This window comes from Streptopelia decaocto, assembly GCF_964273445.1.
Source record: "Streptopelia decaocto genome assembly, chromosome: 7".
Lineage (NCBI taxonomy): Eukaryota > Metazoa > Chordata > Aves > Columbiformes > Columbidae > Streptopelia > Streptopelia decaocto.
The window spans coordinates 61,836,214-61,852,232 of NC_138661.1; the positions used below are offsets into that span (position 1 = coordinate 61,836,214).

At 43.5% G+C, this 16,019-nt stretch overlaps 1 protein-coding gene across 2 annotated transcripts in view; it reads left to right on the forward strand.

The window, feature by feature from the left end:
* Positions 1-14,316: 14,316 nt before the first annotated feature.
* The window catches only part of MPPED2 (metallophosphoesterase domain containing 2), a 107,453-nt gene continuing 105,750 nt past the window's right edge, over positions 14,317-16,019 (forward strand). Inside the window, exon 1 of one of the 2 annotated variants that reach the window (XM_082057894.1) lies at positions 14,317-14,527. The gene's annotated coding sequence lies outside the window, so the exon portion shown is untranslated. Of the gene's footprint in view, positions 14,528-14,583; positions 14,609-16,019 lie in introns of those variants that run through there. The other variant, XM_082057896.1, reaches the window with a different exon arrangement.

Below are 16,019 nucleotides of genomic sequence, written 5' to 3' on the forward strand. Positions count from 1 at the left end.
TTTTTTAATTCAATGAGGAAAACGTTATTCTTAACTAGTATGAGTCTTTTTCAGATGACATAAGTTGGGGAATTCATTAAAGAGAAGTGTAAGTTCAGAGAAGAGCCTGGGAAGACAATCAATGAAAAGCAGCGTGGGGAGAAATCTGTAAGCAATGCTCAGGCAGAGTTGCTTCCATTCTGCCATGTTTATTTCTACAACAAAAATACTTCTCTATGCTGTACTTGGTTGCTTAAATGGCACTCAAAGCAGTCTTTTGGAAAGGCTAGAAACTCTCTATATTATGTCCATGTTCTAGCACCCATTCAATAGTGGTTGGCAACGGGGATGCTTTATTTTTTGAAGATCTCCAGTGGCATAATCTGTTCTGTTTTCTTTTTTGGTAGGATTTTTTTTTTTCTTAATTTTCCCTTTCTGTTTGTTTGTTTTAAATATACATGTGGATTCCTTTTTAAAGTTAAATTTACAGCAGGTTCCTAAAATGTGCCTTGAAGTTGGAGCAGATGGTGGGGAAGATTTGAGATTATCTTTTTTTTCAAAGGCAGTTCATTCCAGAGTTTAGCTCAGCCTCCACAGAAGTGTTTGCTCCCTTCCAGATGAGCCTGACCTTCTTGCTTAAGAATCTGTTTTGCTAGACGAGTAGGTCATTCCAAAGCTTTAGGATTCACAGGCTTTCCAGTGTAGAGCGTAGAGGATATGATGATGAAAACAGGATAGTTTGCATTGTCAAGGGGATGTACTGAAGCATTCTGCACTAATTGGGTTTTTTTTTAGCATGCAAGCCTTGGTGCCAGATGTGTTGCACTGGTAAGAGAGATGAATAACTGAAGCCAGATCATTAACAAGCAGGACAGGATGGAGTCACTTAGTGGCAGATTGAAGGAACCCCTGTTCATTGCCATATTCTGCTAGCATGGATTCCAAGAGTACAACTAAACATGTTTCCCATTTCATATTCAATTGATCTGGGATGGATCCTGACAATATATTATTTTTCTCTATTTCACTACGTAAAAATAAACGCAATCCTTCAACGAGGACGAGAAGCTCATATACACCGACTGGTAGGAAGACACACTCATCTACTAAATTCTCTTGTTGCTGTGGGGTTTTTGCATTTCTAAGGAAAGCACTAATGAAACTCAGTATTGGTGGAAGAAGATAAGAGAACCTTGGGTAGTGCTTTAATGATGAAGTGCTTGACGGAAGCAAGGAGGAGACCTGGGGCTAGAGTTTAATGGCCAGCTTCTGAAAAGAAGCCCAAAAAGATGGGTGGTAAAGTCTGTCCAAGGTTCTATGTAGCTATAGGGTGGAATAAAGAGGTACTTCCAGCCATGAGCTTAGAGATCATTCAGCAACTTATGTTTTATGGAACCATGGAAACTGAAAATTAAAAACATGAAAGGAAGACTGTAATAGTTGGAAGAGTATATGAGGAATCTTGGCAAAAGTATGAAATAAAACATATACAGCTGTGTAAAGAAAAATATTTAACTCAATTTTAAATGTCATGAGTCATTAGGATATGTTAAGAGGCAAAAAGCAGCATGGTATGGTTTTCCAGCAGAAATGAAGAAGGAAAGCTGCATCTCACTTAATTGTAAAATGTTTTAATTACAGGAGTGTGCTGCACTTCTGTTTAGGTGCAGTCCCTGTGCTCTTAAATCCACCTGCTTAGTATTGTGCAATTACAGGTGGAAATGGAAACACAGATAAGCAAAGTCTTCAGGGCTAATATAGGAAGGATTGAACGGGTTATGTGGAGGATTTGGAGTGATTGGACATGTGCTAGTTCTTGTTATTTTAGAATCTTATTTTGTTAAGACAAGGTGCCAATGACAAGGAAGAAAAATGACTCTTTCATAATTCAAGAATTATACGACCTGGCAGGCTGGAAGAAAAGAAATAATCTCTTAATATTTGGCTGCTGTGGACCATTCATGCAGTACAGCTATTTTTCCTACAAAGTTGAGAACATGTAAGAAATTGAGCTGTGTGGTGTAATTAGAATTGAGGAGTAGTGCATCTAATTTGGTGATTCTAGTCTGGACAGTGAAAGAAAGCAACAAATGAAAGACACAACTTCGTAAGGTGAATGATTTTCTGACTGTGATAAACCACTTGTTCATTCAGTACAAGGAAGAAAAATGGATATGGGCTTAGAGAGCAGTGATGGACCAGTCTTTAAAAGCCTCCTACTTTAGGGGAAAAAATTAAATACTTATTGTACTAACCTAGATGAGGACACTTTAGCTAGTCCAGTGTTTAAGGTTATGCCTGTGTTAGACATCTTAGAGTTCTGTAAAGAGCTACCTGAACTAGAGGTAAAGGAGCAAGCCAGGTACTGGAAACAATTTGGTTTCTAAAAGTAAGGAGATCAACAAGCTCTATTTTATCCTGTTTAAGAAAACACTGGTTTTAAGTTCCTCAGTTTTTCTTTCCTGCTTATACATTTTAAATCATCAGCGCAGGATGCAGTGAAGGCAATAGGTTATGAAGTTGTAATTTTTTTGGTTGCAATACTTCCCCTGGATGAGTATTCAGTAAGAAAACCCTGGGTCCCTCTCTGCCAGGTTCCTTGCTTCGGCTTTGCTGATCTGAGCCCAGACACACTTGCCGTAATACGACATGAGATCCAGCGCTGTGTTTCTAGCGACAGATTTCCTCGAGTTCCCCCTTCTCTTCATGGCATTGACTTGAAATTTTGCAGAGAGGATACTGTAGACAGGCACAGCAGTAAGGATTTTCAGTCCTTTTCATAACAAAACTCAGTGAAAATGAGCAGAAACTCAGCACACCTTGTCTGCTCGGCTTTGTGCACTAGTTGCTTTTTTATTTCTGCTGAGAAGCAGTTCTTGAACAGAGCGCAAAGCAGGAGGAATGGCTGTACAAAAGGTGTGATGCTTTCCATTGTGTGACTGAGCTGCTTCCCAGTTTACTCCCTGGCATCCCTGCTGGCGCGGAGACAAAGCTCACAGCCTGTCGACATGAAAAGGAGGGCACAGGCCTGATTTGGATACAGCCAAACTGATCAGGGAGACTTGGAATAAGAACACCCGACAGATTCGGGGGTTTCTGGGTGGAATACAGCCTTTACAAGTCTCAGGAGAATAACACGTTGCCTTTCAATGACATGTCTTTCAATGAGCCCTCTCATTTTCACATTGTTCTTTACTATGAAATGTTAAATGGAGATTCCACCTGCCTGTTCCACAAGTAGGTCAGCATTTGATAACTGCATTAAAATTGGCATTTCCTAAATCCTCTCTCTCACTGTAATCCTTCCTGTCCCTCTCAATTTTCCTATGTTTTAATACTCCATTATGGAGAAAATGTTGAGTCTTTTTTTTTCAGATTATTTCCAAACTGTCACCCACAATAGGGCTGTTTTGGTTTGGATTACATTTTTTCCCCAAAAGCTTGCAAGGATAGACATCGCAGATATGGTGCCACATGGGAAAGAACTTTTTTTTATGCTTGTGCAAATTTCTGTATCTTTTTCTATTCTCCTGAAAAACAAAACAAAGACCAAAAAAACTGTTTTGGGCTTGTGAAAATGTCTTAAAGAATATATTCAGAATATTTAAATCTATTTTGTAATTGAATTCTGAAGCCTAACGCCCAGTTCGTTTTCAATGTGGCCTATCACTTCTGGTGTGACATTACTGAAAACCTTCTGATTAAAGCCAGCTCTCTTATGCATACTTTGCCTCTGTGACCTATGAGTAGGTTGAAACCATTTGAACTCTGTCTAAATTGGATCCCCCTGGTTGTAAGTGTTACTGCATGTCAGTTCTATGTCAGTTGGATGGAAATCTTGCTGCAGAGGATGAAAGTTCACAGCTCAGTATTAATCTGCTGGGCAAACTACATCTAACGCCTCCAGTTTTCTTGAAATACAGCTTCTGATGACCTCTGACAGGTAAAATATAATATAGGATTTTCTAATATTCATTTTTAGTGTAGATATTTTAAATATAGCATGTATTGTCCTTCTGTACCAAACAGATGCTATGAGCGACAAAATTTAAACGGTGACAAGTGGGTTATTGGATGTGGAGACTTTTGTTAATAAAACACATCTAGGTCCACTACTTCACAATTGCCTTGTTCTCAAACCAGAAAATGCAAATCCTGGTGTCAGAAAAGGGGGCTGTGTACAGGTGAACTTCAGGCTGGGATTCCCTTGATATCTGTTGGACAAGACATTCAACATGGGTCTGAAGAAGAGTTTAACAATAAGTTCCTGAAGTTGTATGGACTCGAGAGCGGGCAACATAAATCAGTCAGTGCTGGTGGAGTCTGTCTTTAACTCACGAATAAGCACTTCAGATTTAGCACCAGCTACTGTTTAAAAGAGAATCTGTGTAGATTGGTGTGGCCTAGATTACACCATTATCAGTATCCTCTGTTCCAGAGTGGCACCTTTCCTCTGGTCTGTCAGTGTTGGGGAGTCTTAAATTCCAAGTATATTAAATTTGGGTTTGATTTTAAAGGGACACATAAAATTCCAAGGTAAATAAATAAATGAAGTCTAATAGGTGCAGGCTTTCAATCTGCAACTTCATCTCACTTCTGTTTAAACTAACGAGATAAAACTCAGACTTCTTTCAGTAGGAGCAAGACTGGCTTTGAAATATTTAGTTAGTATCTGAAAGGAAACTGATCCTACGTTCCTTGCAAACCTGAAATTGTCTCTGAAAACTTTAGCCTATAGGTTGTGTACCTATTATAGTTGACGGTGAGCCCCTACAACTCCTCTTATTCCATAACTGCAGTTTGTCATTACAAAGCGTTGCCATTTCATAAGTCAGATGAAATATCTGATGACTCTCATCCTGTCATTCCTCTCAGGGAAGTACAAAACAATAGTAATAAATCAGTATTGGTATGGCCAGAGGTATTTTAAGACAGTGGCTATTCAATCAGCTCTTGGACAGTTTAGGAGCATATTTTCCTGTTGTTTCAATTTTTAAACCTAGATCTCTAAAATCCTATGAATCATACAAAGAAATAAATTTTAGATTACAACATGTTCAGAACCAGAGTCCAAAACCTTGGAGTTCTCTTCTGTCACAGGCCCCAACACCTGTTATCCAAGATATCTATATATCTATATAGATATATATAAAGTCAGTTGGGGCTCCCTGCAGGTACAATGTTCAGATCTCCCTGATCTCTGGGAGACCAGAGCTCGTTCAGCAGCAATATCACAGTTTTCTATAAGCACACACGCTGTATGTACACACATTCTAATATGAATACAGAACAAAAGCATAGGGATTCTTACAACAGTGTAACAAGAATAAAATGTTAAAAAGAAAAAAATTAAGCAGCTTGCAGACTACGGCAATCGTGTGGCTTGCGGGCTTTAATAATTGATTTTTGCTTGGTTAATTTGACTGTATTGAACACAGGTAACTGTAGTGTTCTGATGCAACAAATATGTGCAAAGGAGCAAACTGATGAAAATCAATCAGAAGATAAATGAATGATTCAAAGTAACATGAGTGTGCATAGTCAGATTCTGAACTGAAAGTACTGAAGTGTGGACTGACAGCTGTGATCTCTTCCTGTACGGTGCGTTGGATCAGACTATTCATTTTAATAGAGAGCCACAGATATGGAGAAGTTTTCTTTTTAAGCTTACAGAGTGCTTTATGACAGGCTAAACTTGAAAAAATAGAAAGAAATAAAAAGCAATGGATGAAATACTATGGTTTAATAGTTCTTGCAAATGAAATAGCTGCTAAAAATCATGTATACTTTAAAAAAAAAAGGAAAAACAGCTATTATATCAACAGCTAATCTCTCATCTCAAATATAAGGATCTGATCTCGAGGCAGAGCAGAACATCTGTTCTTTTCAATTTTATCAATTTACCTAGAAATGAAGCCAAGGATTTCAGTGGGATGAAGGTGATCCTGTAGTTTCTGCTCTCTGACCCAAAAACATAAAGTGTAGCCTTTAGTCTGAAGCTTGGGCAGAAGCTTAAATATACATTTGTTCAGGTTTAGTCTAGATTTTGACCTTCGTAAGGTGAACAGCATGTTCTAAGTGTGAGTCATTGTCAAACTGTTAGTTTGTCTTGCATCTGGGTAGAGACAGCAGCTAATCTGGAGGAGCTTTGCGTCTGGTTTTGGTTTAGAAGCTTTAAGCTTTGTAGGCTTGGCCCCACACTGGGTATGCCACTGGGCTTGTGGAAAGTTGGGAATCTGAACCTCTACTTTTTCCTTTGTCTTTCGTGTTGCCATTTTTGTATTTTTTTAATGTTTTTTTCCCCCTTTTCACTTCTCCTTTCCAGAGGTGAGACATCTCAATGGACGGGTCACCGGGACAATGAGGGTGCTGCAAACAGACGCTGTGACTCTGCTTCTCTCTGCTCTGGTCAAAGGCTGCGCTGTGTGCGAACCTGAAGCACAACAGGAACCCACGGGAGCCCCGTGCACCTGAAAGGTACCCTGGTTAAATTTGAACTGAGATTCACAAACTGATTTCCTTTTAAAAGGTGGTTGTTTCTTTTTTTACAATAAGATCACCATTTTGAGTTTGCAATAACATCACAAAAGAGGGAATTGTGGTCAGTAGGTCTGAGGGGGGCAGGGAAACACTGATAAAAGAAAACCCCTCAAGTGCATAGTTTAAGTTCAGGATAACAGACAGAGAAAATGACTTTTTAACACATAGGGTTTGCAATCACCTCATGGGAGATGATGATACCAAAGCCCATGGAAATCATGGCTAGATTAGTTTAAAAACTTGGATGTATTATCAGAAAATCCTCTCAAGATTCCACTTTACCCTTTTTCTACTAAGCCTCCTATCTGTTTATTCCCTAACAGAAAGAAGTCTTCCACATATTTGTTAGCACAACTTTCTAATTAGGCTTATTGATAATTAATCTGGATAATTCCGTGTGCAGAAACTTCTCATTATCATTCTTTTAAAGCATTAGACAGGACCTTCAAGAGATGTTTGTTTATAGATATTTTCCATTTAATGGTTTCTGCTATGTGAATGCCATGCTGAGATTGTGGGTATAGTTTAAATTTCCAAATCAGACTACACTTTAAAGAAATGAATGTTTAGTATCCACTGCTTGATCTTGATTGCCTTTTGTATGTGAAAATGTTGATGAGACTGTAATAAATATCCGGACCTAAATATTTTCAATGACAATAGCACACTTTCTATCATTTCTGGGTCTTTTTGTTTGGTTTTGCTTTTTGTTGGTTGGATGGTTGGTGGTTTTTTTTCTGGGTTTTGGTGGGCTTTTTTGTTACTTCCCGGTTCTTGTTCAGCTCTACAAACACACAGCTAAGTGGCAGGAGGAATAACATATAGCTTGCAGTCCATCATCTGCATTCCCTTTGCATTAGGTGTAACACTGGCATGAAAATCGGAGCCCCTGCTCCAATTTTTCCAGCTGTCTCAGTCTCCCTGTGATCTTTTAGTACAAATTTTCTGGCAAGTCTTTGATTATGCAAGCTTATATCCCTTATATACGCATGTTGCTATCTCAAAACAGGAGTATAACTGAATAGAATCATTAATGGGGGTTTTTTTTGGAGTAATTTGAGTGTGTTTACTGAGGTAGGCAAATCCTTAAAACATACAATATCTTCTTCCTTTGTCCTCTTGCTCTCAGATCTCTGAGTTTGTTTCGTTTTCATTCAAAATGTATGAATAAAGCAATATCAGGATCTTTTCACTGCCATCTTCAGGTCTTATTTATAGAGTACTTTTACAGCTTCAGGAATTGTTAACTTTTAGGCAATAAGTGCCATCTTGCTTCTGAGGTTACATTTGTTTTATTTTCCTCAGCAATATTATTGCTTTAAAACCGTATTATGTTTTCTATTTGGGTCTTTTTCTATTGCCCCGGGGGACCTGAGCTCTAACTGGGATTTGCATTGGCCACGGTGCTGTTCTTATTCTGCACATGGTCACGGGTAGACAGGCGCGAGTGCCAGGGCCAAACGTGGTATTCTATTGGGAGAGCTCGTGCCAAGGTTTGGGCTTGAACAATTTGAAGGAGACATGATGTCACTGTCTCCGTAAAGCGAATTTGGACAGCAACGTTGTATTGTATGTTGGGCATGTGTTTCAAAAATAGCGATTAAAATAATATCTTGTGTGTTTCCTTATTTTTTGCGTTTCCTCTCTAGTTTCACAGCCCTCACCCTCCATTTCTCATGTGCTAGTAGTATTTCTGTTTCATTATTTTTCAAGCAGAGTTTGATGACACTGATTTAGCAGTTTCTCACAGTTCACTGCTTCAGTTTTCATCAAATTATACTTCCAGTTATACTAGACGCTTTCATCATCAATTTCCATATGCCTCAAAGACATGCAAGGACCAGTTTGCCAACACTGAACTCAAATGCTAGACAATAACTGGAATACAGGATTTTTTTTCCTAGGGTGTCTGAGACAAAGAGTGTAGAATCCTTCGGTTCTTAGCAAGTGTTTTCAGCCTCGATGCATTAAAAGTCTAGACAATAACTGCAATGGAATATTGATTTCAAAACGTCAAAGCGAGGGATAAAAATTAACATTATCCAGAGATTATACCGTAAGATCTCATCTATTTCTTTCCAGAAGCCTATCGTACAGTAGAGAGCAATGCATGTGAATTGAAGCTTCGTTCTTTCGCCAGAGAATGATAGGATTCATAAGCATCCTGAACTATATTTTCTGTACAACAGAGTTTGATAATTATGATAGTTAACACATAATAAAGGTTTTGGCTTCAGGCTGCTCTAGGTTTACATGTACGTTCAGATCAGCAGTGTCACTGGGAACATTCAAAGTGACAAGATTCCTGAGAATGACTGTGAAAGCCTTTTCCTTTCTTTAGGAAGTCTTGTTCTTAACTTCATGCTCAAATTGGAAAGATCGCCATGTTGGAATGCCTGACCCTTTTAAAGGCTTTTCATTATGTTCACCTTACAATTCCCTACAATTTTCTATAAAGGGACCACACTCCTGACCCAAAGGTAATTTGGGACTGGGCGTAGATAAGCCGGAGACCATGGTTCTTACGTCTGTCAAAAGTGTAAAGTTAATTATGCAAGGCATGAAGTGAAGCTCTGGTGCCTATTTGTTTAGATGTAAAGAGGTTAACTCTGAGTAACTGTTGACAACAGTCATCATCATCAGATGAATTTGCTGTTAAATCTGTAGCCTTCAAAAATATAGTCACAGCTAGCACAGGAGGAATATTCTCTCTTCTGCACCGCCATGTAAATTGCTTTACTTGCACTGTGAGCTAAGGTCTGTTTCAGTTTTGCAATTTGCTTTTCATGTGGAATTTTGGCTGATGTTGAGTATCTCATACATAACTTTCAGTGCAATAGAGACCTTGTCTCAAGAATAGAGAGAAGAATTTTTCTCCCTGTGCAGAAATTCCTGTTTGTGGAATCTGCCATTTGCAGGATGCACTCAATGCCGTATAAACCCACTTCACAGAATCTTCTCGCCAGGGTCAGAAGGACATGGGCAGAGGGAGAGCATAGATGGGAAACTGTCTGATATCACTGTGACTTCTCAAAACTCATGGGGACACAGTTCATCTTACGTCCAGGAACAGAAATGTGGCGTGGACAGAGTCTGCCACAGGATGAGATAATCTATACGATGAAGAGGGAAGGGAGTTGTTGGATAAGTTAAAGGTCAAGGAGAAGAGAGGTTTGTAATACTCTCTACTGTAGTATTAAATGCCTGTTTCCTGACAGAACTTGAAGTTTTGGGATTATTTGGTACAACGAGCTTTGAGCATCAGAGCTGCAGCTGAATTAAACTGAGGGTTTTCTCATGCTTTGGCTTTGATTCAGTGCATTGTAGACCACTTACGCGATAAAATGATCACTTGAGGAAAAAGGCATCCAACTTCTCCTAAACAGGTAAATTGATACGCAATAGATAGGATGTTCGAGCACCTCGCATTACTTCCACAGTTCTGTATTCCCTGCAACAGCTCATTGACTGCACGGTGACCGCCAAAAACCTTTTGTGCCCTGGGCCTTCAGTATCTGGGGGTTCCTACACTAATGCATTTGCAATAACTGCTGTGCATCAAACAAACCTTGCATCATTATGTACATACAAAACTGAAGTCACTGCCTGCTCTAATATGAAGGAATAAATCTCCCATACATCATTCTCAACTTTGAAAAATAATTGGTGGGATGTTCAAAACCAAAATAAAATTAATAGGAATGTTTTTTTCTCTAGGTACCTTGATGAGCAGTTACACTGTGAGTTTTTAGAAGGACAAATAATATAACTACAGCTTTTTGCATCTCTTTTTATTTCTACAGAGAGCAAGTGGGAAAGTTCCAATCAAATATTTAATTCCATTTAATAGGGGCAGGGCAGACAATCACTATCCTGTGACAATGTTCTGGTCCAACAAATATAAAAAGAAGGCCCAGAGGACAACTAGTGATATTTTCTTTGGTAGTCTGATGCTCCACCAGCATTATAATGACGTTCTCCTCTGCCCACAGATTCTGACAGAAGGCTGGAGTTTCACTTGCTTTTGAGAAGCTTCTATGGAGAGGCCATGGATTCTTTGTGAAGATGTAGGGTTTGCTGGAATGTTGAACCAGGTTAGTTCATGGGCTCATATTTATGAGATAAAAGATAAAAATTCGTAATGGTAGAGCTTACAGAAAACAAAAGCCAAGAGGCATTTTTTTAAAAAGTCAGTTTTTAGGACTTAATTAGCTGCTAGTTCCAGTCTGTGATTTTCTTAAGAGAAGGAAGCTTTAAGAGCTAAAAAAAACCAGTTAGTGTCTTCAAAATTTGAATCCTGTTTTTTTTCTTGGTTTGTTTTTATATCTATTACTATGTTTTTCTGCTTTTTTCATGTTGTTGGCCAGCATGCACACCAAAGGCTCTGTGACTTATGGGATCGTTTTAATCTATTCAACTATATTCTGCAAATTTGGAATGCAGTATCTGCTCAGTGGGGCATGAAGCCTAAACGAAGAGTTTTCTCCGGTTGCCTTCTGTTCCACAGTTACTGCAGAATTTATACTTTAATGAGGGCAACAAGCCTGTTAAGATAGAGTTTTCAGCAGAATCACAGTGGTCTCTATTGAAATCTGGAGAGTCTGGTGACTTTCAGAGTGGATTGCTAGCAGTGGATACCCACTGGATCAAACTCTTTCTTAAAACGTTAACAGTACCTCCTGACCAGGTTGGACCTGTGTCAGGACAGTAACCACAGACCAATGTCATGATAGACAGTTTGAACATTGCGTTTTATTTTCTTCTTTATTATTATTATTATTTTTATTCCTTTCTATGTAAAAGCTCACTCCAAAAAATCTTATTATTAAGGAACGAGTCCTCAGAGGTGGATTTTAAATTATACCTTTCTTGCATTGCTCCACAGATACTTAGGGAAGATGTTTCCCAAAGCAAAGAGCAAAGTAAGATGGGTGTCCATGGTTCACTCTGGACTACCCTACATGTGTCTGAAAAGTTGTGAGCTCTTTCGTGTGCTTGGCAAAAACTGGAGACGGTGATACCTATGAAGTGTATTAGAGATGACATAATAGATTTTGAAGAATCTGTATGCTTTTCGTGATTCTGTAGTGTTTTATAATTTCTGACACTCATCTGCTGCATCTGTACGTTAGATGATACTCACTTTGGGTAATCCAGAACAAACTCTGAACATGACTAAGGTTTCATGCATAACATACACTTTTAACATTATTAATAGGAAATACTAAAGTAAACAAAAGCTGCTTATTCACTGGTTTGTATTTCATCCAACTAGCAAAAGCAGCCCTGCAACACAGTAAACAGTTGGTTTGCTTTGTAAGTTTTCAAATTTTTCTCTGAGATCCTCTTGTCAAGTGTGTATTAGTGAATACATGTTCCAGCCAAAATAAAGAAGTTTTCTGTACTTACAGGCTTGCATTTTGATGCTGCTCTTGTGAATTAGAGAAGAAAGGCAAGAAAATGAAACTCTTTTCCTCAGAAAACCCTTTAATCAATTTCAGAAAAATGTTTTTTTTCCTTTTTTTAGGAACCTCAGGGCCAGCATGTTTCTAGAAGTACATCTAGAGTTCCAGTTTCTAGAAGTACATCTTTGGAAAGCATATCGTTCTCAGGGAAACAGAAAACAAGTAGTTTGTTAAAAGGAAGAGGTTTGTTATGTGCTCTTGACAGAAAATGCTTCAGAGTTTTCAAGTAATACATTAAAAACAAGGCCCCCAACGACTGTATTACAGCTTTGTGTTGCTGCTGAACACACATCGTGAAAAAGATGTGGCCTTAGAATCAGGTCCCACTCTGGGTTCATATGAGCAAAACCCACCTACCGCCAGCTTTCAGGCCACATGACTTGCTTTTTATGAGGAATGGCGAATTAGGTAAATGCTTATTTTGGCACTAGGACATTGAGATGCTGGGGTCATGTCTGATTTGTCTGTCACGATACAAGGAATCAGAGAGAGGGTCTTTGAATTTTCTAATTCCCAGTCCAGTCACCCACCCAGGCTCCTACCCTGTCTCTCCCCATGTACTAGAAGCTCATTTTGGCAGTGCTGGGCGCTCCAGATATGGTATGAGGACACAAATACAGGAAAAATCCTTCTGCTGCAGCTGCAGAGAATGGATGCAGCAGGTTCAGGATAAAACCCTCTCCTCACCCCCCATGTGTTTATATTTAAGCTGGCAGCGGTACCAATGAAGCTCTCCTCTTGTGTCCCCTCTTTGTGTCCCCAGTTGCTCATCCCGCTCCCCGTCTCGTTCCAGCAGGAGCCTTTGTGGAGTTATGGAGCGGATCGGATGGGGAGACCGACCCACACCAGAACAAACTGCTTTTCCCTGCTGCAAACGCGATCGGTTTCCCGGGTGGGGTTCCCTGTTCTCACACCAGGACTATGCAGGGACAGAAGCGGGGTAAGTGGGCTGAATGCCGGATTGCTTATTTTACAGCAGCGTCAGTCAGCTAAAAATATTTGTGCAACTATGGCCTCAGACTCTATTCCAGGCAAAGATTCCCCGGAAATGTTGCTTTGATTTAGTGTGGAGGACGACTCATCTGTGGGCCATTCTGTCTGAAACAGGAATTTTCTGTTGGTAGTTCACAGCGCTTACTTCTATTAAAAGGGAAAATTACAATAGTAAAAAAATCAGACTGAAAGGTCTAATATCAAATTTGGAAAAAACTTACGCCGTTTAGTCTTTTTTTCAGTTTGTTTGTTTGTTTGTTTAATTTATTTATTATTTGCCAAGCCTCTAAATGGGACAATCCATCCTAGTGGATTTCTCCTGGTGGATTTCTCTCTGGCAATACCGTGGACCCTTCTCATTGTTTTCAACAACAAAGAGAAACCTGCCTAGTTGCCACGCATATCTGAAGGTTGGCCACAGTCAAAATTACTTATTTAAAATATGTAGGAGACTACTTACTCTTAGAGGCCTGTTAGAAGCTTTTATTTTCTGTCAGCTCGGTTACTGCAAATTATTTAGAATTTTTTCCTTTTTTTCTTTTTTTCCTACCCGTTGTAAGTGTATGACTGTGGAAGTCCCCCCTTCCGTTTGCAGTCTTGAAAGTAAAAGAACAAACACCTCTAATCTTTACTTTGTTACTGTTCTGGCTGTTGACACAATTGCTGTGGATTTTGGAAAAAGAAAAGAAGAAAAAAAACAAACAACACAGTAAAAAAAGACAAACAGCAACCTCCCTGATTCCACCTCTCCATAGGAAAGCCCCAATTACCCTAAGATGGTGTTCAGCCTCAAAGGCTGACCCTACAGTAGTGCTTCTTTATGTTCTCTTCTGGTTGCTGCGGTTAGCTTATCTACAGGAGCAGAGCACCGCATTAATACCTAATGATGAAAGGTGCGGGAGATGGGAAAACCTGTTTCGAGGATTTTTTTTTTTTTTTTGTAATGTTGTTGTTATTTATTTATTATTTATCTAGGCAGAGGAAGAGCCGAGGAGCGATGCGCGGTGCCGGGCTGTGTGTAAGCGCTGCGACCCGGGCGCTGCCCCGCGGCGGCGGGGGGGGTCCCGGCGGGTTCCCGATGCCTCGGGGCCGTGGCAGCCGGTACCCCACCCCTGACCCCGCCTGGGCGGCAGAGCCGCTGCTCCTGCCGGCCTTTCCTACCAGCTCGGCGGGGGGAGGCTGTGCCGCACTTGGGAAATGCAGCAGCGATCGCTCCCTCCCTCCCTGCCCGGGGGGGTGAAGTGCGAGGCAGCGGGAGGAGCTGTGCGTGTGTGTGTGTGTGTGTGTGTGTGCGCGAACAGCGCTCCGTGGCCGCCGTGTTTCCTGGTGCCTGCTCCCTGACCCCAGTGGCAGTCCCGCTCATTGCACCGCGCCCGCCCTTGCCGCCGCCCCAGCCCCGGACCCGGACCCGCACCCAGGCCGCCGGGCACCGCCGCGGGGTCGGGCGCAGGCTCTGCCCCGGCCGCGCCCCCGCAGCCCCATGGAGCAGCCCCGCTGCCCGCGCTGAACGCATCCCCGACCCGCCCGCAGCGGCAGCCGGCGGGGGGAAGGTGAGCGGCCGCGGGTCGGTGTCTGTGTGCCGGGGGAGGGGCGCGGCGGGGGGCAGCGGCGCACAAAGCGGCGGGTTAGAGGTGCCGTGTCATGGACGAGAGCGGAGCGGGGGGGGGGGTGCGGGCAGGAGCTCCGGCGGCGGTGCCGGGGCCAGCCTCCTGCGAACAATAATGAGGATAAAACTGGCCGCCTGCTCTCCCTGCCTCCCCCGGCGCGACCGCCCCGAGCCCGCTGGGTCGGGTCGGGTCGCTGCGGCGGCGCTTCCCCGCAGCCGAGGCGGCTTTTTCGGCGGCGCTGAGCCAGCCCGCCCTGCCCTCCTCCCCCAGGCCGTGCCCCCGCTGCCCTCCGCCGCCCTGCTCCCCGGCCGGGGTGGAGGCGAGGGGGGGTTTGCAGCGCTGGAAGTGGCCGGGGGGCGGCTCGGGGTCGGGGCGGGGGGCGCCGCGGCGGGGCCGGGAGGGTAGGCCGGGGAGCATTGTGCTGGCTGGGGCCAGCGGCAGCCCCGGCGGGCGCAGTGCCGAGCGGCCGGCGGGGGACGGAGCTCCCGGAGCGAAGGGACCCGTGGTTGGGGTGGAGGGGGGGACACCGCAAAAGTAAGGAGGGTAAAGCGCTTTGCTTTGCTTTGCTTTTCCCCGGTGGAGTTTCCCTTCTCCGTTTCACCGGCGGGAGAACCCGCTTTGAAACCCTGATCCTGGAGGCCTCAAGCACTTGGAAACCTTCCGGGGGTGGGGGCGAGATGCGGGGGACGGCGCGGTTGGCACTGCCGGAATAAAAAGCGGCGGGCATCCCCCCCCGCGGCTCGCTGTGGAGTTTATTGCATCCCTCCCCCGAGCATCCTCCCTCCCCCCAGGAAAAATCATTTCGGTTCTGTGGCAGTTGTGCGTGCGGTGGGGTGATGTGAACTTTGTGCGCCGTGGCACGTACCGCACAGAAATTACAGAAATGCCCCCCTGGGTGGGAAGCCGGGGGGGCAGGGCAGGGGGTGCGGGGCGGGGGCTGCGGCACACGCCGGGACGGGGCCGCGCCGGAGCCATTGGCCACCCGGAGCCATCAATCACCGGCGGGGCGAGCCCGGCGCCCCGCGGGGCCGCGGCCGGGGCGGCCCGGGAGCCGGCGGCGGGCGGAGGTGGGGAGCGGCGGGGAGCCCAGGTATGGGGGGCCCGGCGGCGGGAGGAGTCGGGGTCCGGCTCCCCGGTGCCTCCGCCGGGGGCTCGGTGGGCAGGCTGGAGCCCGGACTTGTCTGCAAACTGCGGCGCAGCATCGCGGGGGCAGCTGTTAAATGATCCCCGCGGCGCGGGGTGGTGACCTGTGACAAACTGGGGGTGCGGGGGGGGGGGCCCGGCTAACGCGGGGCTGTTGCAGCGGCCGGTGCCCGCGCCCGGGGTGGGTGTAACGTGTTTTGTTGCTGTAGCAGTGTCGGGATACTGGATGTACCGACAGAAGGTGTTGACACGGAATTAACCCTTTCCCTCTCCCGCCGTTCACTATTCTCTT